Raw genomic sequence first — 26,656 nt, 5'->3', positions numbered from 1 at the left:
TAAGCCTGTGTGAAATGGCTGAGTAAGAATGTACAACTGTCAAAGTATTTCTTCTCCATGGGACTTGATTGCTGACAGTAGAATACAGAATCATGCTCTTTTGACTGCACACACACACACACACACACACACACACACACACACACACACACACACACACACACACACACACACACACACACACACACACACACACACACACACACACACACACACACACACACACCAGTTAACTATAGTGAGTTTATAACCTCCTACCTAACTATTTACACAAGCTAGAGACTTCTGTACTTAATGCAAGTACCATGGCACAAGTCTGACCTTTACACTGTTGTCAGACAATTTATAGTGGACGACATCATCACTGTATGCTGGGAGAAGTTGTTTGGAGGCCGTATAAAATGGCTGTATAGACAGGTACAAGTGCAAAAATATTTTTTCTGCATGGGACTGGATTCATGACAGGATACAGACTTGTGCTTCTGACTATGCACACACACATAGAGACACACACATAATGTGGCTGTTGTGGTAAGTTAACCCACAGGTAAGTATTTTGTTCCCATCTGCAGAACACAGTTGTTAATAATTGCACCATTCCTGAAGTATGCTTTTGCTTTGTCATACTGGTCTTTATAGATGATGCTGTCATTATATGATGTGCGTAACATATCCCCTTATGAAACAGGTGTGCAGAGTGTGGATTTTGTATTTTCTGTTGTGCTGCCAATGTGCAGGTATACTTTAAAAGGTAGCTTCTCAAACTAGATGCAAAAAGCTATCAGGAATGCATGTAGCAAAACTGAGACTTATGCAGCTGTTTCTCAATATGTTGTTTATATTATACACTTACTGTGAAACAGACACACAGATTTTTGATCAGTATGCATGCAACTGTGTATGTATGTGTGTTCATATTTGTGATGAATTGATGTCTACATTAATACATGCATAAGACAATCTGAGTGTCTATTGTCAGAATAAAGCTTGAGATTATATAACAATGCAGTTGTGCTATTAATTTCTGTAGTGTAGCTGACATGTGTGAACTAGTACCTAAATATCAATTTTAAGAGCATTGGTGCAGGACACACATATGTCTGAGCAAATATGTGTTCAGTCAGTAAAAATCCTTTCCCTTTGTTTGTGGTTTTACATGGATTCTTATCTGAAGAAGAGTAACTGAGGAGCAAACATACTAATTCATGCCAATCACCTATTTCCATAGACCACCACCAAGTAGCTAGTTTATGCGAGTTATCAAAAAATGTTTGTGCATGCGAGATTTACATTTAATGACAACTACTTTAACATGGGAAGTACTTATGCATAGCAACTATGGTAGAAATAGCTGACAGATATTATTGTGCTCATAATGTTTTGATGAAATTTTATGACATGAAGGATTATTAGTACTGCTTTCCCCATTTGTGTGGAGTTAAACAATGAGCAAACACAGGTCTCTGCTTCATTGTGAAAATTATAATCATTCTATTGGCTCACCTTCCTCTGAGCAAACACGCTAAGTGGAGATGCACAGCAGCCAGCATTTTGGATGGTACTGAATGTAAGAAAAACACCTGCTGCCTACCCGCCTCTTTGGCATAATAGCAGTGAGCTCTTCTTTTGAGCAGAAATGAAAAAGGGGTTAGAATCCAGCTCAATCTAATTTTTTACATATGTATTCAGGATGGTATTAAATAATTAAATGTGATAATTTTTGTAAATGTGAGAGGGAATGACTACAGTGATATACTGTACAAAAATGAACACCACTGAATTGATTTATGTCAATAACACACATATGTATTGCCATTTTTATACATTCATCAGTCCAAATAAATATGACAGGAAATATTAAATAGCAGTGGCATTACTCTGCTTTAACTGGTGTGTTCATTTAGTGCAGCAAGTTTAAGAAGCATTGCAAGGAGATAACTGCACCATGCCATAGGACATGAAGAGCCTTTCACATTCACTCGGCATTGTTGCATGATGCCAAACTCCACACAAATGCAGAGGACACAAAGTGAAGGTTTTTACTAGCAATTTTAATACTTATGTTGTGGTGTGTGATTCTATTTTTTGACCAGATTAAATGTGTGAAAATGGGGTAGATAGGGATTTGCTGAAATGGGGCATGAGCAGAGGGAAGAACAATGGGGAAACAATATAATAATCTCCAGGAGGGAATTAGGAAAGAACCACAGCTATCCACTTCTTTAATAGTGGAAAATGAACATGTATAGAATATTGGCAGAATTTGGACTGCCACCTCAACAAAGATGGGTTACAACAATGCAATCATGTTGCATAACCAATTGGACCAAATCAAGTGTGTTGAAAAGACTCATGTCTGAAGTGAAGATCTATGCATGGGACAATTTTTTCTCTTTTTTTGTTTCTTTTGTGAGACAGGTGCCCATAGGTTCATAGGTTCATAGGTAGGTACTAGGCTATCAGTCCTAGGACCTATAAAAGCCTAGCCAACAAGGTTACCTGCTTCCACTACCTTTGGATGCTATTTACCTGTACCCCTGTCTAGCAGGGCCACTGAAGTAATGCCCAGGGTGAATTTCCTATTTCCCATCCACTCATCAAGATCTTTTTGAAGAGTGCTAGTGACGAACTCTGCTTGACATATATAGGTAGTTTGTTCCAGAATATGGGAAGTCTCTAGGACAGGAATCTATCCCTCCAGCATGTTATGTTTAATGTGGTGATGAAGTTTAGGTCTCTAGAGTGTGTGGCTCTAAGGGATTAGGATTTCTTTAGGTGTAGCATGCCCAGCAGCTTAGGGTTTGACATAGCTTTGTATGTTAGGCAGAGATCACCTCAGAGTAGGCGATATGCTATGGAGTTAAGCCTGTGTTTTTGAGGTGGTCAGCATAAGATAACTGTTTGAGTCCTATAATCTTCCTTGTGAGGTATTTCTGTGGTCTTTCTAGCTGCTGCAGATGCCTTGTAAGGGTTATTCCAGATGTTGTGTTGTACTTTATAGTGGGTCTGATGACAGCCGAGTAGAGGGGGACAATGACTTCTTTCCTGGAAGAGAACCTTTTTATGATGAGGTGTGCTACATAGAAGGATTTTAGGAATACTGTGGTGCTATGATTATCAAATGAGAGGCTACTGTCTACTGAAGTCCAGAGGTTTCTTATCACACCTTCGGTGTTAAGTGGGCTGTCACCTATGTGGTAGTCCATGAGTAGAGGGTTTTTACAAAAGAAGATGACAAAGCATTTTTTGGCATTGAGCTTGAGGCCATGGCTCTGACACCAGGCATCAGTCTCGGTGAGGTCTTTTTGCAGGATGTCCACGTCGTTTGGGGACTCGACTATGGCACCCAATTTGCAATCATCTGAGAACTTTGTCAGCCAGAGGCCCTCTGTGTTGGCCTGTACTTTAAAACTGAACCCTGTGGTACTCCACTTGTCACGGGGTTGGAGTCAGATTTGAAGTCTGCAATTGTTACAATGTGGGTTCTGTCAGTGAGCCAGTTGCTGACCCATCTTGTGACGTATGGATTTATACCCAGTTTGGTGAGTTTATTTATGATACCAGAATGGGGGATGGTGTTGAATGCATTGGAGGGGTCCAGATAGGCTATGTGGACTGCCTTACCCTCGTCCACAGCTTTGGTGACTGTTTCAAAGAAATCGACCAGGTTCAGGAGGCATGATCTGCCCTTCATAAATCTGAACTGGGTGTGGTCCAGAGTTTGGAGGTTACCAATATCCTTGTTTATGAGTTCCATAATAATATGCTCCATGGCCTTGCAGACAAGGCTCACCAGGCTAATAGGGTGATATTTTTTATGGTCAGTGAGTACAAAGCCTGTTGAGAGGCTATGATTGAACATGGTACTGAGGTGGGTGGCTAGTTTGTTCTGAAGCTCATGCAGAATGCAGCCAGGGATATTGTCTGGTCCCATGGATGCTGTGTTCTTGGCTTTCGATAATGCAGTTTTCCCCAGTTCAGTTGTGATTGCAGGGACACTGCATTCTTACAGTATGCATATGAGCCCTTTATGAGGTGGGGGGGGGGGTAAAGTTGGCACTGAAGCTATCAGCCAGGATGTTGGCGATATTAGTTGGTTCCTTGAATTTTGTGCCATTGTGCTGTAGCTCACAGCAGATCTGGGTGTTGCCATTGAGATTCTTAATATAGCTGTAAAATGCTTTTTGGTTGTCATTAGAGTCTGTGGCAATCTTATTTTCATAGTTTGCTTTGGAGGATTTTATGAGAGATCTCAGATTCTTGCTGAAGTTGCCCAGGGAGCCCCTCCACTCAAGGGATTTTATTCTTTTTGGCAATAGTTTCTTCCTTCTGTTGTAGAGTTCGTTAATAGCAGGGGACCACCAGATTGGTTTCCTTTTTTTAGAAGACTGTGCCTTGGTTCTATTAGGGATGTCACGATCCATGCACCCATGTAGGTGCTTACAGAGTGCATTAGTATAAGTTTTGGCAGTGGTAACTGTATTGTCCTTCTGCATGGGTGTTGTGAAGTTGGCCACTTTTGCCTTAAGTAGCATGAAGTTGGCTTTGGAGGTTTTTTACAGTGGTTTCCTTAGTGGGAAGTGGGGGCAGGATAAGGATATCTAGTGTGATTAGTTTATGGACAGATCTGACCAAGAGAGGTGCTGACTTCAGGTTTGGAGCACATGTCACTCATGTTGGCAAGTACCAGGTCTAGGATATTTTTCCCCCTGGTAGGGGTGTGGACAAGTTGATCTAGGGCATTGGAGTTTATGAATTCCAGGAAGCGTTGAGGAAAGGAGTTAGTACAAGAGTAGTTTTCCTAGTTAATGGTGGGGTAGATGAAATCTCCCAATATTAGGGTGTTTGGCTGGACCCTGGTATTCTCTATTATGTCAAGAAAAGAGGAGTGGAAATCCTGGGGCATGGTGGAGGATCTGTAGCAAGCTACAATATGGATTTCAGATGTGCACAAAGTTAGTTTTACTTGTATAATTCCGGATGAATTATGTTGGGCAGCTGGCCTGGAGGTGTGGTTGTCCTTAATGAATATTGATACACCTCTGCCCTTGGTGATCTGGTCCTGGTTTGATGCCTGAAAGGTATGGTATGAGTTATAACCTGGTAATAGAGGGGGTGCTCTCTGGAGCCTTGAACCAGGTTTCAGTCACTGCACAGATATCAATATTCTCCGTTTTAATGAGTGCCTCGAGTGAGGTTTAGGCTTCTAGCATTGAGTAGCATTACCCACAGTTTTTGCTTGCCTGTATCAGTTACGGTGATGGTTTTGTTTTTGAGCTTTGACTAAAAAAGGCACTAAAGGGGCAGCAAGAGCCTTAGCCAGTATTTGGAATCCCAGGGGCGACAGGTGCAGGCAAACTCTGGCAAAGCATCGTGGCCTGTCAACCATGTTGTCTCAGGCAGACAAAAACTGGATCCCATTTGAATGTCACCAGACGTTTAGTCAATTAGTCAATTAATGAAGTCAATCACTTTGTCCTTGTATTGCAGTATCATTCTGGGCAAAGGTAGGATGCTACTCAGGGCTAGGGTCATATCTGCCTGGATTACAAGATCAGAGAACTCCTCCATGTCTCTTTTCATGTAATCCAGAGAAGTATGTCTCAGGTCATTCACACCAACATGGACAATGACTGAGTCATATTTGTACTTGTTGTGGAGCGACCTGAGTGCATAGGTTATGTGAGGGATCTGGCACCCGGCAGGCATTTAACAGTAACCTTCTCCTTGTCTATTCTGGTGAGTGGAACAACAGTGTGCCTGACTACAGAATCGCCTATAACCAATGTGTTTGGTACGTGTTTTTTCCTAATGGGCAGCAGTTGAGTGGCACACTGTGTCTGTGTGTTCTGTGTCTTTTGGGTTGTAGTGAGGGCTGAAGAATGCTTGCATTTCTGCTTTGGAGGTCTCTGTTGTTTAAGTAGATTCTTACTGAGAGCATCTGAGAATGATTTTGTGTATCTACACATAGGTCTTGTGGTGTAGATGTACTGGGACTATGTGGTGTGTGCGGTGTGGAGTGGGTATTGACCTTCTTCCTCCTGACTGACAAGTTCAGTCTTGGGTTGAGAGAGCTTTGCCTCCAGTTTGGCTAGATAAATGCATCTCTCACAGGTTGAAGTGTTGGGTGGTAGGAGAGGTTTGTCGGTGTACATGAGGCAATTGCTACATTGCCCCAAGATGTCCAGATTCATCAGGTAGACAGAAGGAACACCAGGAGCTGTCCCTTAGACTTGCCTGAATAGACACTAATTACCTCTAGACAAGTGAGGAAGATATGTAGAAGAGCTGTTTTCCTCTAAGCAAGTGAGGAAGATAAGTACAAAAACTGTTTTCCTCTAGGTAAAGAAGAAGGTTAAGTACTGTAGTAATTTATAACTTATATAGTGCTTACAGCAAGTTCTGAACCAGTGCTGAGCACGAGGAAGCAAGTTCAAGTGCTAAAACTAAGAATCTGGCTAGTTCCAAGGGAAAAACTGAAGAGGGGACTTTATGGTACAGGGAATAGTTTAATCCTAGCTAAGCGGTACTGCACGATGTGCAAAACTGTGCAAACACGGGTATTTAAGCAGAAAGATTTCATTTCAGTAAGAGAAGAATGTTGGTTAAGGGATGTATGTATATCAGGGTCAGGTAAATAGAGTAGGTGATTAAGCTGGAGCAGGTACACATGGCAAACCACAGAGACAGGGATGGTTAGGGACACAAAAGCTTGGGGGACACCATGATTGGGTATAGAGAGGGGAGATCTGAGGCCCATGCCCATCAAGCATGGGGACAGTGAGAATCTAGTTCTCATCGTCAGAACTGTCATCACTTTCCCCTTTCTCATCTTGCTGTTGGAGTGCATGACATTATTTTTTCTCAGTATTGCAGTAAGCATCTTCTCCATCCGGCTGAGACATATACCAATGGTACTTTCTATGACCTCAGGCACCTTCCCTGGCATCTTCTGGTGGGTGATAAAATCACCACCTCTACCAATACTCCAGGAGGGTACCAATGCACCAGTTGCTGAGGTAAGGGGCCCAGGTAGTTTAGGAGCTGCAGAGGCAGTACTGCCAGGTTGCATCTCAGATGTGCTGGACATTGGCGCAGAAGCCGGTGGAGGGGTGGCAGGCTGAGCCACATTGGCTGGCCTACTCCCTGTGCTGGAAATCATTTTGTCAGTTGTCAGAAACTGACAACATCAGAATTTTGTGGCCACACACATAAAAATAAAAAAGAGAGGTAAGGGATGGGGTAAGAAACAAAAGAAAAAGATAATTTGAACCATCATATATAATATAAAATAAATTAGGACAATATGAATATAATTTTACTTTCACATTAATTTTACTTCTTAAAAGTTGTAAACTAACATTGATAATTGTTCCAGGTAATCCTTGCATTATCCATATATTGCACGTATGCTTTTTCTAATAATACAGATTAAGTTAAGAACATGTCATTTAGGCCATTTTTTAATTAATATTTTTAACTTATTTTATGATATATTTATTACTTGTGGGATTTGAAACCACAACATCTGAATACAGTATTGCAAGGGACTCCTACAATTACCTTGTGCTACAAAATGAAACATGCATGCTTGATTTTAAAGGTCAGAGATGCATGCTTATGTCACTACTAATGTATAAGAAGAGCAATACGTTTAATACAATAATAGGTACTTTGTGCTGCACACATACCCCTTGTTTCACTTAGTGTTTTTAAATGTTCAGCATGGGCTTCCCTGTTTGCTGCAGTTTCCTGGGCAGCTGGAAAATACAAAGGAAAGAAAAAGAGAAGAGCATTCTGCATGCCAGTCTTGCTTATCACCTGCTTTGAGTATCATTTAAAGGATCTTTATCTCTATACTTACACAGCTCGACAATGTCCTGGTTTATACATCCATGTGTATATGACTATCTTTAAAGTATGAAATCCATCCCAGGGCAGAAAAGGCACCTACAAGTACAGAAATATACTTGTCAGTACATCCTCAGTCACACATATAATTTATATGATATCCACTATTATACATACTCATTTTTATGTATAATTATATTTATATAGTTAATTTTAATATACATTACAGTGGAACAGCATTAAAAAAAGTAGTTGCTACAGGGAAGGCTGGGCAAAAAGATATATTTTTCCAGTCATTTGTGTACTGACTGCTCACTGTAACTGAGGACATGTTTGTCACACATGCTCATTAGTTATACATACACATTAAAGTCTTGAGTGATTAGCCATGTATGTGTGTGACATGTAAGTCCAGAAAATAAATTTTTAAATTGTAGAACCATAATTGTACTGATAACCACAGTTAGACATATAAGACATATGATAGCATGTGTATCCTCAATCCACCTGGTATACATACTCATTTTTATGTATAATTATTTTTATATTGTTAATTGTAATATAAATTACACTGGAGCAGTTTTAATAAAAGCTGGAGTTTGTTGGATGAGAACCCTGTCTCTTCTGTATTGTGGCCATACATTTACACCAGTTGCCACAGTTAAGGCTGGCCAACAGGAGTATTTTTTACACTCATTACTGTATATGAGTGCTGACTGCTGCGCAATGCCGCTCCATATGTTTGCAAGATAGAAGACCACACGTGTTATAATGCATCCTTTTAAAAAGTAACAAGTTTGCAGGTGTTGTGGAAGCATACTAGCTACTGCACACTGCCACTTAGCATGTTTGCATGAAGGAAAGCACAAGATGTAACAATGTATCTTTTTTGAAAATGGCGGTGTCTTTTTATTGTCTGCGGGTGTTGTGGAAGTGTACTGACTGCTGCACATCATTTAGCGTGTTTGTGCAGTGGAAGGCAAAAGATGTAATAATGTTTCTTTTCTGAAACTGGCAATGAATGATTGTTGCCTTTTGCTTTATGCCATGTTTGCATGGAGGTGAGCCATGTCCAAACGAGACACCAAAAATGCAACATGCATTATTCTTGTAAAAATTTTCTATCATTAAAATATAAATGTGGGACTTGAATTATGATCTACATATCTAATGTGTTGTATGCTTCCTTGTGTTTAGCAGGTGTGCTACACACACACTTGATTCACAGCTGTAATTGATGCTGTCCTTATCATATAAACAACTTCCATTATTTTAATTTATTTATCCATTTCAACATATTTGTGTTAAGCAGTGAGTTGCGCAAATATTAATATTAAAAAAAAGGAAACAACACAGCTTACAGAAACAACATTGCAGCAGAAAAGAAAATCATCTTGCATACAAGCAAGTCCCATTTCATCCACAATATTAAAAAGACATATACACTTGTACACTCTCATTTGTTTGTACATGTGTTGTTTACATATGTATCGCAATGAGTGATCACACAACCAGATATGAGTATTGTTTGCACCAATGCACCTCTGTTTTCACTTTTGTCTTGTGTTCATTCTTCTGTCTGTGCTTTATGCTCAGACATGTAATCCACTGGGCATTTTGTATCATTGGCCATTTTGTATCATTGTCCTCTAAGTGTATGATAAAATGACATGACACTGAAAAACAGTTTTAAGCAAAGGCAGGAGAGTTTGGTGATTAGTGAACAAAAAGTGAACTGTGTGCTGTTCATTTCCATTTAATAGCTTGATACAATTACTTATGCACTTTTGTAAGTGTGTCCTGGGTGACACACCCAATGCGGGTAAGGTTGTCTGAATTGCTGTTGTGTATTTCTTCTCCCTCCCACTTATCATACAGTTGCAATCCATAAGCAACTAACACTGAGGTAGTGCCTACATTATTTTACACCTGCTACACAATGTTAATGATTTGGGATTCAGCAATTCTAATGAGTTCACACATCATTTACATTTTCACATTGGTCAAAGGCCTGAATCTACACTATAAAATGGCAAACATGTAGCTAAGGGACTTGAAGGTGTGAAGACTTATGCATTTAGAGAACACAGAAGATTGCTATTCCTTTTGATTTATTTATAGAGAAGGCACTGATCTTACTAAGATATGATTGCATTTTTCAAATACATTCTATATTTATTAACGTTACAAAGTCATATATATATATATATATATATATATATATATATATATATATATATATATATATATATAAAATCTGTATGCTCTTCTTGTAGTTCACTGTTGTCATAGGTATTTCGGGCAGGCATTTTCTTTCTCAGATAGACAGCCTATTAACTTTCATCCCAAGTGTTATTGATAAAACTGGTTATCTTAGAAATTTCTTATGTTATTTCAGGGAAATGTAATGTACTATATTGCCAATGACATAGGAGTGCTATGCTTCTGGGATGACCCCCTAGACACTTCCAGGTGAGTGCTGGGCAAAGTGAGAGGTGACTGGTGATCATATAAAATTGACTTTTCTATTGTAAATTTATACACATTTTGTGAGAATTGTTCTGAAAGCATATACAACAATTCAATTATGTAGTATTCTGTGGTTTGTACAAACACTTCATCTGTCTGTTTTTAGAGGGGGCAAGTACCATTTGTGTGTTGCCACAACAAAATCTGTGTTTAAAGAGGTTTTCTCTTGAAGTTGTGTAGTCATCCTATTTCCATGGTAAATACATGCATTACTGAAGTGGTATTCCTTTTTTTGGATCAAACATTGGTTTGTGTAGGAGTGTGATATGGTACATCCACATCAACATCATCATCATCATCATCATCATCATCAGCCCCCTTTTTCCCATTTTTCTACATTGGGTTGGGGTATCGTGTTAACTGTTGCCAACTCTCTCGATTCAGTGCCAAACTCCTGTCTTCTTCAACACTCATGCCTGACTGTCACAGATCTTCTTTTACACAATCCATCCATCTCCTTGCTGGTCATTCTCACTTCCTCTTATGTTCTTCCTGTCTGTCACAAATCTTCCTCACCAGATTGCCTTCTGATTTTCTACACATGTACCCAAATCACTGTAATCTGTTCTCTTTGATCTTTCCTGCAATTGGAGCTACTTTGGCTTCTGCTTTTATGTCCTCATTTCTTCATCTGTCCCACAGTGTGCATCCTACCACCTTTCTCAGGCACTTCCTTTCCATCACCTCTAGCTTCTTCAACTGTGCTGCCTTTACTGCTCAGGTTTCTGCTCAATATAGTAGTACTGGTCGCACCACTGTCTTGTACACCTTACTTTTCAGCTTCTTTGGGATTCTTCTATCATAGACTACAACTGATATTCTATGTCAGTTGTCTGCACCCCCTCTGATTCTATCTTTGACCTCTTCATTCAAACTACCCTTCTCCCAAACTACCCCTCCCAGACACTTGAAGCTGTTTAGCTGTTCCACTATCTTCCCTTATATCTCTGTTCTCAGCTTCTTCTGATTATCCCAATTTGCGGCCATTACCACCGTTTTATCTGTGCTTGGTTTCATCCCATGTGCCTTCAGATTTGCATTCCATTCTCCTATATTGCTGAAGTTCTAGCTCAGAGTCTGCCTGTACTGCCACATTACTGCATACAGCAGCTATGTTGATCTGTCCCCTCCAGCCTGTTTGCTAATGTAGTCCATCACCAGTATGAACAGTAGCGGGCTCAGAGCTGAACCCTGATGTGCACCCTCTCCCACTGGGAACCCTTCTTCATACTTGAGTCATTGGGTCCTTGTACATAGCCTGCACTAATTCTACCAATGTTTCTGGGACTTCATGCCACCACAGTACTGCCCAGAGCAGCTTTCTTGGGACCTTGTCATATGCTTTCTCCAAATCTAGGAATGCCCAGTTAGACTCTCTCCTCATTTCTAGCTTCTTCTCAAGTATCTGTTTCAATGCAGACATAGGGTCAGTTGTGCTGCATCCTGATCTGAATCCAAACTGCTCATATTCCATCTTACATTCTACTACTCTGTATATCTGTTTATCAATCACCCTCTCCAGAACTTTCATGCAATGTGATAGGAGTTTGATGCCTCTGTACTGCCCACAGTTGTGGATGTTCCCTTTGTTCTTGTACACTGGCATGAGTACATCCACATAACCATCAATTTTAATAACTGAAATGTGTGTCTCAAGTGCTTAATGTCGAAAGCATATATATATATATATATATATATATATATATATATATATATATATATATATATATATATATATATGTATATTAGCTGGAATTTATGTGATATTTATGTGTTGTATCCTTCTCTGTTTTATGTTAGGATTATAGGATTATAGCACCCAAGAATACAAATCCACATAAACTCTTTTTCAATGACTCGTAAAATAATGTCACAGTGCAGACATTCAGGTGCCATGGTACCTTTCTGCTTGAGAGAGGATGTGGGGATATGGCTGATGGAGTGCAGATTTGAAAGCAGATAGCCAATGATGTGAATGCTATAGGGGTCACACCAGGACTTATTATCAGGGGCGTTGTAGAGCCACTGATATGATTTCATCAGCCTGGAGGAGAGCACCTGCCATTGCTCGTGAACAGCTGGGTACGAGGGGGGGGCCGCTACGGAGCCCAATCTGTCACCAAATGAAGAGTCCCTGTCCACTGTCAGAGATCCAGAGGGCTCAGTGGAAACAGCACACCAACATCTGCTTGATGTCAGTGCTGATGTTTCTGGGAGTACAAGTGTGTGTCAGGAGTATATTCCAAGTAAGCTTAGATATCTTGAGCTGTAAGAATTGCTTATATAGTAAAATATAGAAAAATAGCTAATACTTGTTTTTTTTTTTTTTTTTTGAATGAACCTACTGATAAATTAAGAGACTTAATGCCACATTTTGTTCATTACACATGGGCTTTGGGTGGACATGTCAGCCAAGTTTCAGTTAAAATTATTGTTAACAGACATATAGGCACAAATTGTGTATTCACTGTCCCCATTTGTTATTGCAGTTGTGATCATTGCATCCTTATCTTGCTGCATTTCCTCCAGGACCATCCTCCCTACCTAGTGTGGAGTCATGTGCACATGGTAAGTCAAACATTTTTCTATGATTATTGATGACAGTTTGTCAGACATATGCATTTATCTGTATGTGTGAGGTGGGTGCACTGAGTGTTGTGTGCACTGCTGTACCATCTGAGATAGTGTGTCCAGTGTTAGTTTCTTATCATATAAATTGCATTAAATATGTAGAGTTGGTATTAATTTCTTTCATGTGTTTGTTGCTTATTATCATTAATGATCCTGACAGTGGAAGTGCAGGACTCTTACCTCATGATGTCATACCATCAACAGACACTGATGTTGATGGTGGTGGCCAAACAGAAATACAGTCAGGGGGATGCAGACGTTGATTCTGACACTGAGTTTGACTTTCAGCTATCCCCTATATTTCCCTCGGACACAGTTATTAGGCTTATGCATAACTATTCCACAGAGCCGTCAGATATTGGACAGGTGAAGGGTGACATACTTGATCAGGGTAGTGTGGTTACTGTGGCCTCAGTGCCATTTGTGTAGATCAGAGCATGTTTATGTACCTTAAAGAAGCATTTCCAGATGTAACATGTGCATATAAATACAGAGCACGTGTAGGCAGCAGTGCAGTTTTGAGAGACCAGCCAGACTGTTAACATGTATGAGTGCAATAGTCACTCTGTTTATAACTTTATTTAAGTTAAAGTTGCAAAGCTTCATTTGTGATGTGTTTATGTGTAATAAAGCTACTTAAACAGAACCCACAAATGTTCATCTGTTTTATCCTGACCAGACAAGCAACATGGTGTCAGAACCAGGATTAAGAGAGGCACTTATTCAAGCCATGAGGTGCAGAGTTGAAGGTGAAGGCACACTAAGCAGGCTGAGTGACAAAGAGGACAGGCAAATGAAAAAGGGCCAGAAATGAGCTAAAGGTAAAGAAAATTGCACAAATGATGTATTTGGTAAAGAAAATGAAATGACACATTTATGAGGCACAAAACACATTATTAATCAAACGAGTAGCACAAAAATGTATTATTAAGCAAACGAAAGGCACAAACTGTATTATTAATTAAATGAAATATTTGAAACCATGATATTTGATAAAACTAGCAGAGACATTCATAAGAGGCTCAGAATTAGCCTTAGTTTTCATAACGAGCATATTTAGAGTATAACGGATACAAGAAAAGTATAATGAGCATGTTAAGAAATTAAAAAGGAATAAATAGTACAATTAAAAGACAAATTAATCTTAAAGAGAAAGGCAACTGCATGTTTTTAGTAAAAGACAATGCTTTGGGCACAAACACATTAACCAAAGCCATTCAAAGTATAACTAGAGTTGTTCGAAGTATCTCATAATATGCAAAGTGTTTGCAGAGTGTGTGGTTTATTACACTGCAATTATTTCAAAGATTTTGCTTTGTGCAAAGTACAGTTATATTGCAAAGTGCGGTCAAAGTACAGCCATTTTGCAAAGTTTCTTGTGCTGTGTGCATTTATTCGCAGAAAGCCATTTCAGAGTGTTTTTTACACTGTGCAGAGTTATTTTACACAGTACAGCCATTTTGAAATGGTCTTGTGCAGCGTAAGTGTTTCTTATTCTGAGCTTTTTCCATTGTGTCCAGTTTATTCACAAAGTACAGTCATTTCAAAGTATTTCTTACACTGATGAGGAATGGTTTCATAAATTACAGTGATTTCAAAGTACAGTGATTTCAGAGTGTTCTTGTGCTACAGAGACTTATGTGGCAAACTGTAGTTATTTCAAAGAGTTTGTTGTGCTGCTGGGCATACTAACAAGTATTGGCATTAAGTCTGGCAAAATGCAGTTATTTCAAAGAGTTTGCTGTGTTACTGGCCATAATTACAAGTAGTGGCATAAAGTTCTTGCATAAATATATTTATGCGTGTATGTTCATACATAATTTCAAGCACCTTCATTACTGTGTGCTGATGTGGCAAAGACATTTTGCAGACTAGGTCCACTTGTGTTTGGTCATAATATAGCAGACAACTGGAGAGTATTCAACCAGGAATATTATATTTTCATACAAGCAACTTTTTCCTGACAAAGATGCACATACAAGGGCATTCATAGGTTCATAGGTTCATAGGTGTGTACTAGGCTAATGGCCCTGGAGCCTTTACAAGCCTAGACCATAGAAGTGCCTTGGCATCATGGCACCTGACGTTAGTTCCCAGTACCTCTATCAAGTAGAGCCACTGGAGCGATCCCGGGGTGAACTTTCTATTTCCTATCCACTCATCAAGATTTCTCTTAAAGAGGGCCAGTGAGGTGCTCTGCTTGACCTGTATGGGAAGTATATTCCAGAACAAGAGCAGTCTCTGAGTTATGAACCTGTCCCTCTAGCATGTTCTGTTGATTGTGGTAATGAGGCTGAGGTCCAGGAGCATGTGATGTGAAGGGACTGGAATTTCTTTAGATGTAGCATTTCTACATTCATTTTGGTTAACTTAGCTGGGTCAGAAGCTATTGAATGACAGTATTCATATGTGTATGCATCAGAAATATATGCAGGAGAGGGGGGAACCATCATATTGTGGTACCAACTGTACCAAGGGAAGACCCTGAGTTCTTAAAATGTAAATTTAGAGAAATGTGCAACCCCAAACAAATGTTACATTAGTGAGGCACTTATTTTATGCAAAATACCAAAAGCCAGGTGAAACGTTGGCAGCTTATATCACTGACTTGAGAAACAAACCTAAAACATGTAGATTTGATGACTTGAAAGATGAATTAATAAATGACAGGCTTGAGTATGGTGTTAATAGTGCTACAGTGAGAAAAATTTTGCTTTATGACAGTGATTTAACATTAAGCAAAGCCACCGAGATTTGTCAAATCTATGAGTTCACAGAAAGGCACACAAGTATGCTTACGAGTGATAAGAGCATAGTTTCAATAGCCTCTAGAGCAAACGTAGATAGCATATAACACGTGGCATGCAGAAACAGGCCTAAGCACATGGCAGCTGCAACCCCTGTGGGTGTGTCAGAGAGTACCCGGAGCTTTCTAGCAAGTTCAAAGACTAGGTCAGTTAAAAGGACATGCTCAGTACAGTATAAGAGTGAGTCAGCAAAATGCAAGTCAAGTCTTACTGTTAACTGTCATAATTGTCATGCCAATCATGAGCCTAAAAGAGAGAAGTGCTTAGCATTTGGACAGAAATGCCACAAGTGTAAATAAATGGAACCATTTTCAAAAGTTTTGTAAATCAAGCAAGCCTTATTCAGTTATTAAGAAAGGTCACTCAAAAAAAGCAAGTTGATAATGTACAGTGCTGCAACCCTACTTTCTATGTAGATGGTATATCCGTGGTCAGTGAAAAGGTTAATGCAGTAGATTTGTTGGCAAGGAATGAAGTATTTTGTACTGTCCTGATCAATGGTAAACCCACAGAGCTCAAAGCAGACACTGGTTCAAAGTGTAATGTAATGTCAGCAGAAACATTTGCTAAAGTGAGAGCTGGTGAGTGACTTAATTTGGTCAATTGTGCGAAACTTGTTGCTTATGGTGGTAAAGAGATTCAAACCAAAGGTTCAGTAGTGATTTCATGTTATTCAGCTGGGAAAACTTACAGTTTGCATTTCTATGTAGTCCAAAGACCCATGCAGTCATTATTAGGTCTCAGAGACAGTTTGAGAATAAAACCTCTTTGTTTTACCAAAGAAGTACATCATATAAGAACGTGTCCCAGTTTCTGCTTCAGTGATAGTATTTTTTCAGAGTATGCTGATGTGTTCATTGACAAGCTAGGCAGACTTCCAGTTGTGTACACCATAAAGGTAGACCCAGAGGTCAGTCCAGTGGTTAGACCAGCAAGAAGAGTTCCAATAGCTATGCAGGACAAAGTCAAGGGCCAGTTAGACAAAATGGTGCAGCAAGGTGTGATTTGTCCAGTCACAGAACCAGCTAAGTGGTACCTTCCATGGCAGTTGCTCATAAGAAAAATTCAGATGAACTCAAAATATGCATTGACCCAAGAGATTTGAACAAGGTATTAAAAAGACCTCATCATCCCATGCATACAGATGAGGAAATTGCAACTCTCATGCCAAATGCCACTGTTTTTTTCTGTCTTAGATGCAAAGAGTTAATTTTGGCAAGTACTGCTTAATCACACATCTTCACTACTGACTACATTCAGTACCCCATTTGGTAGATACAGATTCCTCAGGATGCTTTTTGCAATAAATTCTGCCAGTGATGTTTTTCAGTGTGCAATGGAGCAATTTTTTTCAAGCTACCCTGTGCAATAATAGTCAATGATTCACTGGTTGGAGGTAATGGTGAAGCAGAGGAAGACAGAATCCTCAGGAAAGTTCTGGAGAGAGTGCGTGAAGTGAGTTTAAAGCTCAGTTGCCTGAAGTGCAAATTCAGACTCACAGAAGTTACTTATGTAGGTCACTTACTTACCAGTACAGGCTTATGAACAGATCCTTCCAAGCAAGCAGCCATTCTTGAGATTCCAGCTCCAGACAATGTCCAAGATCTACAGCAGTTTCTTGGTATGGTTAACTATTTGGGCAAATTTATCCTTGACTTTAGTGAGTTATCAGCACCTTTAAGAGAGCTGACATGCAAAAATGTTGCATGATCATGGTTAGAACACCACCAAAGAGCATTTGATAACATCTAGCAGCAAATTGCCAACCTGCCTACATGAAGATACTATGATGTCCACAAACCTTTCCTGTGATGCTTCAAAGTTCAGTCTTGGCACAGTTATTCTTCAAGAGGGCAGACCTGTTCCCTGTGCCTCTTGAACTCTTATGCAAACTGAGATGCAGTATGCTCGAATTGAGAAGGAACTTTTGACAATTGTGTTCACATGTTCGGAATTCCATTATTACACTTATGGCTGAGCAATCCAGATAGAAACTGACCATCAACCTCTAGTTACTATTTTAAAGAAGCCTATGCATTCAGCTCCAGCAAGACTACAAAGAATGATGCTCACATTGCAAAAGTACTATTTCAAAATGGTGTATACAAAAGGTAAACTTCTTTATTTGGCTGATACCTTATCCAAATTACCCAGAAACACCCAGAACAGCTTGATGCAGAGAATTTTGACTTTGATGTCATGGAAGTACATAATTTTTCTACCACAAGACTTGCTGAGCTGAGAGATCATACAAACACTGATCCAATTTTGCAAAAGCTCAACCACTTCATCAATGTAGGATGGCCATCAAAGCAATCCTGTGTACCCCCAGAAGTACAACTTTACTTTCCATACAGAGATGAGATGCTGATGGAAGATGGTATCATTTTCAAAGGTCCAAAAGTTGTTGTTCCTACTTCCTTACAATGTCAATGTATTTAGATTTTACATCATGGCCAACCAGGTTCTAATTCTACCAAAAGAAGGGCAAGAGGACTAGATTTTGGCCTTCTCTAGTAAAAGATGTTGATAAAGTACTTTCTTCTTGTTCAGTGTGCAACAGTACTAAGCTGCATTTGCAAAAAGTGCCACTTCAGCTAAGTCAAATTCCTGAACTACCTTGGTCAACAGTAGCAACTGCATATTTGAGTGGAACAGTTAACATTACTTAGTGTTGGTAGACTTTTATTTGGACTGGTTTGAGATCGATTTGCTACCTAACCTAATGTCCAGAGCTGTTATTACTAAGATGAAGCATCATTTCTCCGTCTATGGTAGTCCACACAAAGTTATTTCTGACAATGGTTTTCAGTTTACCAGTCAATTGTTTCAGAGATTTGCTAGAGAGTGGGACTTTATCCATGTTACTAGCAGTCCTGAATATCCTCAGTCAAATGGCCTTGCTGAACATGCAGTACAGCTTATAAAGCAATTACTAGAAAGGTCAAAGCATGACAATATAGATATCTTCTTGAATTTACTCAGTCTCAGAAATATACCCGGTGACAACCTACTAGGCTCACCTGCTCAGAGACTTCTGTCTAGGCAAACCAGAACAACCTTGCCTATCAGTTTTAGCTTGTTGATGCCTAATTCTAAAAAAACAACAGAGCAATCACAGCCCAACATTTTAATAAGCATTATTCTCAGATGTCCAGCTATGATAAAATGAGCAGATTTTTTCATCCATTAAAAGACAGAGAGACAATGAGTTTGCAAACTGCGAAATGCTTTGATCAAATTGGTCAAGTGAGAGGTATATGTACCGAGCTGAGATCCTACTTAGTGGAATCTGAGGGTAGAGAGTACAGGAGAAACTGCAGACACCTTCCTGTATCAGAAATGATATTGCAGCATTGTACCTGTGATACAGACTCTAGATCCAACCGAAGAACATGTCACAGTATCCATTCCTATTCTGATGCTGTCCCAGATGTCCCCAAAGTTGAGCATTCCTTGAAGACAGTCCCTGTTGCTAGATCCAATTCTGACTTTTATGTTACATGATCAGATCGTATTTCCAGACCTACTGTAAAATGCACAGCAACGTGGACATAATTGTTTTATATGTGTCTAATTTTGTATGATTGCATGCCAAATAAATAGTTCTATATAATTGTATATACTGTATATAATTGTATGTCAAAAGATCATTTCTGTAAATTGCATGTCATTCAATACTGTCATTTCATATATGGACTATTTCTCAAAGAGGGATGATGTAGATCATAGCGTGAGTATGTACCTTTAATAAGCATTTACAGATGTGCTAGTTCTCAATGACCAGGTAACTATGGATGAATATAACTTTTTGAGAGTAAAAAAAAAACAGGATACCAGCCATCTTTGTCATGCAAGAAATACATGAGGATCAGAGTGACCCTCCACTCAGACCTATAGTGGATGCCAAAGCATCAAAAACTTTCCCAATTGCCTAATTCATAGACCAACAGCTCAAGCATTTAATGAAAAACCATTACTGGGTCCTAAAAGATTCATGAGACTTTTTGGGTAAGATTTCTAATGACAAATACATGGAAGATCTTCTGTTTGTTGCGATTGACATCAAAGATTTATTCTCAGTAATACCTCATAGTGTAGGTATTAAGTGGTTTTATTCTTACCTATGTCAACATTCTGGTCATGAGCATGACCAGATTCTTAACATTAGAGCCCTGATGGATTTAGTTTTAGACAGTAACTTTATTATATCTGACCAACAATTGTTTAAATGATGTAAAGGGGTGGCAATGGGGACAGTATGTGCCCCCATTTTTGCTAATATTGTTTTGGCATATTGGGAAAACAAATTTATTGTGAACTCTCCTTTCTCATAATACTGGTCCTTATATGGGGGGGGGGTACCTAGATGATATTATTATATTCTGGACAGGGACTAAGGAGGAACTGGACAGGTTTTTTGAAAACATCAGCAATAGTACAGACTTCCTTGAAATTACCATGCATATAGGTATGGACTCAGTGAATTATTTGGATATAACCATCACCAAGGATAGAACAGAGGGTGTATTCAACTCAAGCATTTATAGAAAGCCTACCTATTCTAACACCCTATTATATTTTTGAAAGGCCAATGTGTTCAGTTAGCCAGAATGGTCACTAAAATGGATGAATTTTTAGCACAAAGTGAAATTCATAGAAACATGTTGGCTAGAAGAGGGTACCTTGAGATGTTTCTGAATAGTATTTTCAGAGAAGTGATACAAAAAAAGAATCAGTGTACATTTTTTTCCACTATTACAAACCAACAGAGGCATCCTACATAGAAATAAGAGTAATAAGGCTGAATAGAGGAATGTGGTGATCTTGACATATAATAAACATCTTGGGGACATTAATGATATCATCATGAAAAATTGGAATATATTTGGGGTAGACCCCAAATACTATAATGTAGTGAGAAGAACCCCACATATCATATGCAAAAAGGATGCTAGTTTCAAAAATGTGTTGGAAAGGGCCAACTATCCCATCCAGAATGGGAAGATGAGTAAATGTGGTCATTGCACACAATGCAAATATATGTTGTAATTGGATGAGATTGATCTACCCAACTATGGGAGACTAAAGCTCCAAAACAGATTTAACTGTAACAGCTAAAATGCCCATGTTTCTACATAGGGAGCACTAAACACTCCCTTAAAACCAGAGTCTATCAGCACTACTATGGTATATCCAAAAAAGATCTTAAAATGCATTGGCAGGACACATAATAAAACAAGATGGGCATTCTTTTAATTTTATAATACTAGATGAAGTGGAAGTAGGACAGAGAGGGGGCCCAACTGATGATTATTTAGATGCTAAGGAACATAAATGGTAGCTTTGGACACATGCTACTGCATATCCAGGGCTAAATTAAACTTTATCCATCAGTTTAATACTTAGATTAAAAGCCAGTTTTGTTTTATAAGTCCTAACTAATAACATTATTTTAATATTATGTAATAATAATGAAAAGTTGGGAAGTATGGCCATAGAATATTCAGATTTTAAGTGTGGATTGTTTTTCTTTTTCTTAACATGAACAGTACTGTGTGCCTTTAAGAAGGAGGATTCTTTTAATTGCTTGGTAATTAAGATATTTGTATTTAAGACATTTGTAAAGTGGCATGGATTATTCTGAAGAAGTCTCCATTTCTGGGACCAAAGCACTAAATAATCTACTTGGTGTGGATCAAGTCTTTTGGTATTCTTTTTGTGGATTTCTGGAGCTCGTGTGTCTATTTTTCTTGGTCAGTCTGTTTATACGTTTATTTAAGTTAAAGTTACAAAGCCTAATTTCTGATGTGTTTGCGTGTAAAAAAGCTATGTCAACAGAAACCACAAATGTTCATATGCTTTATCGTGACCAGACAAGTGACAGTTGACTCAGGCCATAGCAAAGGTGTGGGTGAGGTGCCATGCATGACAGTTGTTAGGAATGCTCAGAGAAGGCCTGAAGTCAACCCTCCACCTGATTCTGGTGTGTCTTTACATGCCACTCAAGCTAATGTTTAAGGCTGTCAAGGAGGCACAGGCACATTCCACTAGGCCTCTTGACGACAAGCTTAGGGTTATAGATGCGGCACAGGCTGATATGCATGACTGGCTCTGCTATGTGGATGATTCAATGGAGTGGAAGAATGACACAATGGAATGGCATTGTCTGTGATGGAAAGGCTGCTACGAGTGGGACAGCATCCACATGAATGTAGGTCAGCTGCATCATCTGATATTAGCCAACGTGGCTGTGGCTGAGTATGTTTCTGTAGTGACACTACTTCCAGTGTTTCATCAGTGACTGAGATGTCCACACACAGATGTGGCAGGCCATGGGGTCGTAGTCCTAGGAGTACTTTTGAGGAGAGCTCTTTCAGCAGACATCAGTAATATTTAGGTAGCAGCAGCACATTTGACCATTGGCATGGACCATACCTCTCAACCTCTAAGACAGAGATATCTGGACAGAGCCATATATAATGGGGGGACAAAGACCCTAACTAGAGAAAATGTTTAAATATTGCTCTTACAAACATAGAAAATTGATAGAATAACAGATTTTGCATTAGCATGAATTTTCTGAAGAGTATGAAGTCTGTAACTCAAAGGTCTGTCATGATTTTCTGACTAAATCATCAATGATTTGCCAGAAAACCAAAATTTTATGAGGAGCACACCAAAAATATGACTCAAAAATCTGGACATTCTGCAAAAATCTGCACAGTTGAGCGGTATGGTATGGATGTGCCAGTGCAACACCTGGCAGAGCCATTTCTCATGCTCGGAGGTGACAATGATGAACTGTTACCTTTACCATGCATGGCCTACACCTGTCTGACATATCAGGACATAAAGCTAGCACAGAGCTTGGCTGTGTTCTTCTAGACACTCACACGCACACATACACACAGACACACACACACACACACACACACACACACACACACACACACACACACACACACACGCACACACGCACACACACACACACACACACACACACACACACACACACACACACACACACACACACACACACACACACACACACACACAACAGTTGCATGGGGCATCTGTGAGGCTTACAGCTCATTCTGTCTCAGTGGCCATTTGATGCTTTATCCAAATGTCCACCTGCTTCCCTTTCTTACTCCCACACAATCACTACCTTTTGTGTCAGCCTAGGCCTCCTGCCCCCCCCCCCCCCCACAAACATACACAAAATACCCTGGACAAATGAAGATAACTGTACCATATCCTTAATTCTAACTTTTGGATTCAGGGATACAAAAGTCTGTTGTCTGATGCCCGTGCATAGCTGACCGAGTACTTATTATACATTTGTTTGTGATTTTCATTTGAAAATTGTATTGCTTTCTCACATGCTTTTGTAATGTTTTAATCTTTGATGTATGAGGCCTATTACTTGATTATGAACACATCTATTGACATATGTCAGTACTGTCACATATTGATGTAATTGCTGTAAAAATCACTCACCTTCTACTTAGTTACATTATCAATTAACAGTATACAAGGATCTGACATTCATTTGTATTATTAGCCATTTATTTTCTTATTCCAGGTTCAACACTTACCTTGATAGTCCCGCAGTTACAAGTGTTTTAATTCTGGGCTAAGTTTGTGTGATGCTAGCAGTACACGACCATTACATAGACAAGTAAAGGTTGAGAGCATTGGTTGGCATACAAATAACTGCATTTATGTATATAGGATGACAGTTATACCCCCTTAGGTGGTGAGCTTCTTGACCAGGGCAAAGGCATATTGTGCATACCTACATCTACCTACTCCCACTTTGGCTGGTGGTTCCCCTCTGATTCCTCCACTGTGTGTGGCTGTGGTGACCTAGCAAGTTGCAGTGGAATATGTGCCCCTTCCCCTTGGTGATCCTGCTGAAGCTGTTTTCTTGGGATAATATTATGATAGATAGCACAGACAGTGAACATTTCTGCATAAGTATGGGGATTGTACTGTAGGTCCCCCCTGATTTATCTAGGCTCTGTAGCCTTGACTTTAGCAGCCCAAACACACATGCTATGATATTTCCTGCTTGACCATGTGCCTCACTATAACATTCTTCGCTGGGTGTGTGTGCATTTCTGATGGATATCATCAGCCACAGCTTGAGTTCATACTCTGCATCCCCAGTAAGTGATCTTGAGGAATACCACCCCCCCCCAGAAAACCTCTGATACAGCTGAGTGTTGTGCCAGATATGAGAGTCTTGGGAACTGCCTGGGTTGCCAGTAAACACATTGATTCCCTGAGTCTTAGGAACTGCCTGGGTTGCCAGTGCACACATTGATTCCCTTAGTGTTTTATGCCACCATGTATTTAATGGAGTAAAAGCCCCTTCTGTTTATGTACACCCTTTCATTTCCCCTGAGTGGTGCTTTGATTTCAATGTGCATGCAGTCTATGGCACCAAAAACTTCAGGGAAGTGTGCTGCATAGTAGAAGTCATGCATAGTTGTAAATCTCTCCTCAGGTGTACTGGGAAAATGTACGTAGTCACTGGCATGTTGTAGCATAGCATTCAAAAACTGATGTAGGATCCTGGGTGCTGATGCCTATTGCACCCACAGCATATTCTCTGTTGGTCTCTGGAAGGTTCCTGTAGCTAATATTCTAAGTGCTACACATACCTTAGTCTCCAGAGGTATTGCTTTCCTCAGTTCACCCTTGCTCTCAGTTGAGAATGACAGAGGTTGCAGAGTTCCTGTAGTGTGTCTCTATCCATCCTGCAGTGCTCTACAATGTATACTGCATGCAGACCATGAAAAGTTAAATGTGGTCTAAATACCATTCTCCTTCTTCACCGAGATCTATTAGCACCAGCAGCAGAACAGACTTTTGCACAAACACATGTATAAAAGCAACAGCAGCTCCTAACATTGCTTCAGTGTAGAGTAGTTTCCATAGCTGTATTCCAGTAGGTTTTAGAATTTGCTGGCAAAACCTGCATTAATTGTACACAATTGATTTATAGTTTGCTGAATAGATCCTTCATCTTGGATTGGTTGGTTAGCCTACAATTTGGCTTATGCTATAATTAGCATGCCACAATGTTTACTGTGTTTGCACGACTCTACATGGCATATTGAGCTGCTTAGCGAATACAAAATGGCTTGCTACCTTGTTCATGTCATACCACAACACACTTATGGTTTTAGCAGATTGTTTAGGCTTTATTGAATCCAACCTATGAATTTTACTTTATTAAATCCAGACTATGAATTTTACAAAAATATGTAACAACATCCAATGCATTCATGCACATCTAGCTACTTACTCCCCTGATATACTAGAAACTGCTGAAACCTGGTTAAAGAAATATATCTTATACAAATAAATCACCCCCACCTTCAGATTTAATATATTTAGACTATGCTGGAAAAGCAAACATGCTGGTAGTGATATTACTATCTACAAAAGAATAATTGTTAGAAATAATCTAACTCCCCATACAGACATTAAAATTTATCAAAGTGGAACTCCTTATTTCACTTCTCAAAATCAGAAATATGAAGTCTCTTTGTATTTCAGCTATTCATGTTCTACCTGTTAACAGCATTTCAAGAGCAGAAGACATCCTCTACTTGTATCTCACCATATTCAACAACAACAACAAAGCAATTATATTATTCAACTTCAACATAGACTGGCAGTTGATCTATAATGACTCTTCCTCAGAATCAATTGACTTCTATAGCTTTACAAAGCTAATTACCTCTACAGCTACAATCAGTAAAACGTTTGACATACACAACTTTTGATTGGATTTTACCCACAAACCAAACACAATTCAAACATCTGGATGTCTGTCATTCAGAATTATTGATCACATTTGCACCAATGAATTTGGAGACTACAGTACCAAATCAAAATAAAAATTTGCATCCAAATAAGTAATGCAAAAAAATGTAACAAATATATCTTTATACTGTGACCCAATACAATGAAAATATATTAAAATCCATGCCCCTTGAAGCCACAGTCTCACACTTTAATGAAACTTTTATAAATATTTTTAACAGCCTAGCCACTAAATGAATAAACTGAGCCAATCAAACATGTGCCTTGGCTAACTACAGAAACTACAAATGTCATCTTTCCAAGATGCAAAACTAGGAAGGACTGACATAAACACAGAAAACAAAATACATTTAATAAATGTAGTTATCTCTGACATTTTGTCAAGGAGTCCATTAAAATGAATAATCAAACCTATTATACCATTCTCCAATAAAAACACCAAAAAAGTCCATGATTTTTGTTTTTGGTCATCATTAGGCAAAGTAATACATTCTGGACAAACTGCCGCACATATTCCTTGCATGTTTATCACCACTGGTTCAATACAATCTCAATTAATTTCCTATGTTATATGCATAATATAAAAAAATAAGGAAAATCTCACATAACAAGAAGAGGCAAAAACTCAGAGTGCTAAACAGAAAATAAGGGATGCGTTTATTAGATGAGTTTAGTAAGATTGCTGTTAAACAAGTATTTTGTAATAATAACTCCAGAGTACAAAACCTTTTAGTACAATGACTTGGGCAACAGAAAGCTGAAAGGGTAGAGGACTTGCGAAGTGTTCTACAAGAAAAATAATCAGATATCCTGTAGAAATATTTTGGAAGTTTTATGAAAATTTGTTTAAAGCAGAGAAATATGGAACTAAAGAAAGAACACAAATGAAAATATTTTTGGAAGACTTAAATATGCCAAAATTAGAGGTAGATGAGGATGAACAACTAACAGTTGAGATAGGAGAAGATGAGATAAAAATAGTGCTGAGTAATTAA

Source organism: Protopterus annectens, chromosome 2.part1, assembly GCF_019279795.1.
Source record: "Protopterus annectens isolate FY-2018-M chromosome 2.part1, PAN1.0, whole genome shotgun sequence".
Lineage (NCBI taxonomy): Eukaryota > Metazoa > Chordata > Ceratodontiformes > Protopteridae > Protopterus > Protopterus annectens.
This window is presented reverse-complemented; position numbering follows the sequence as displayed.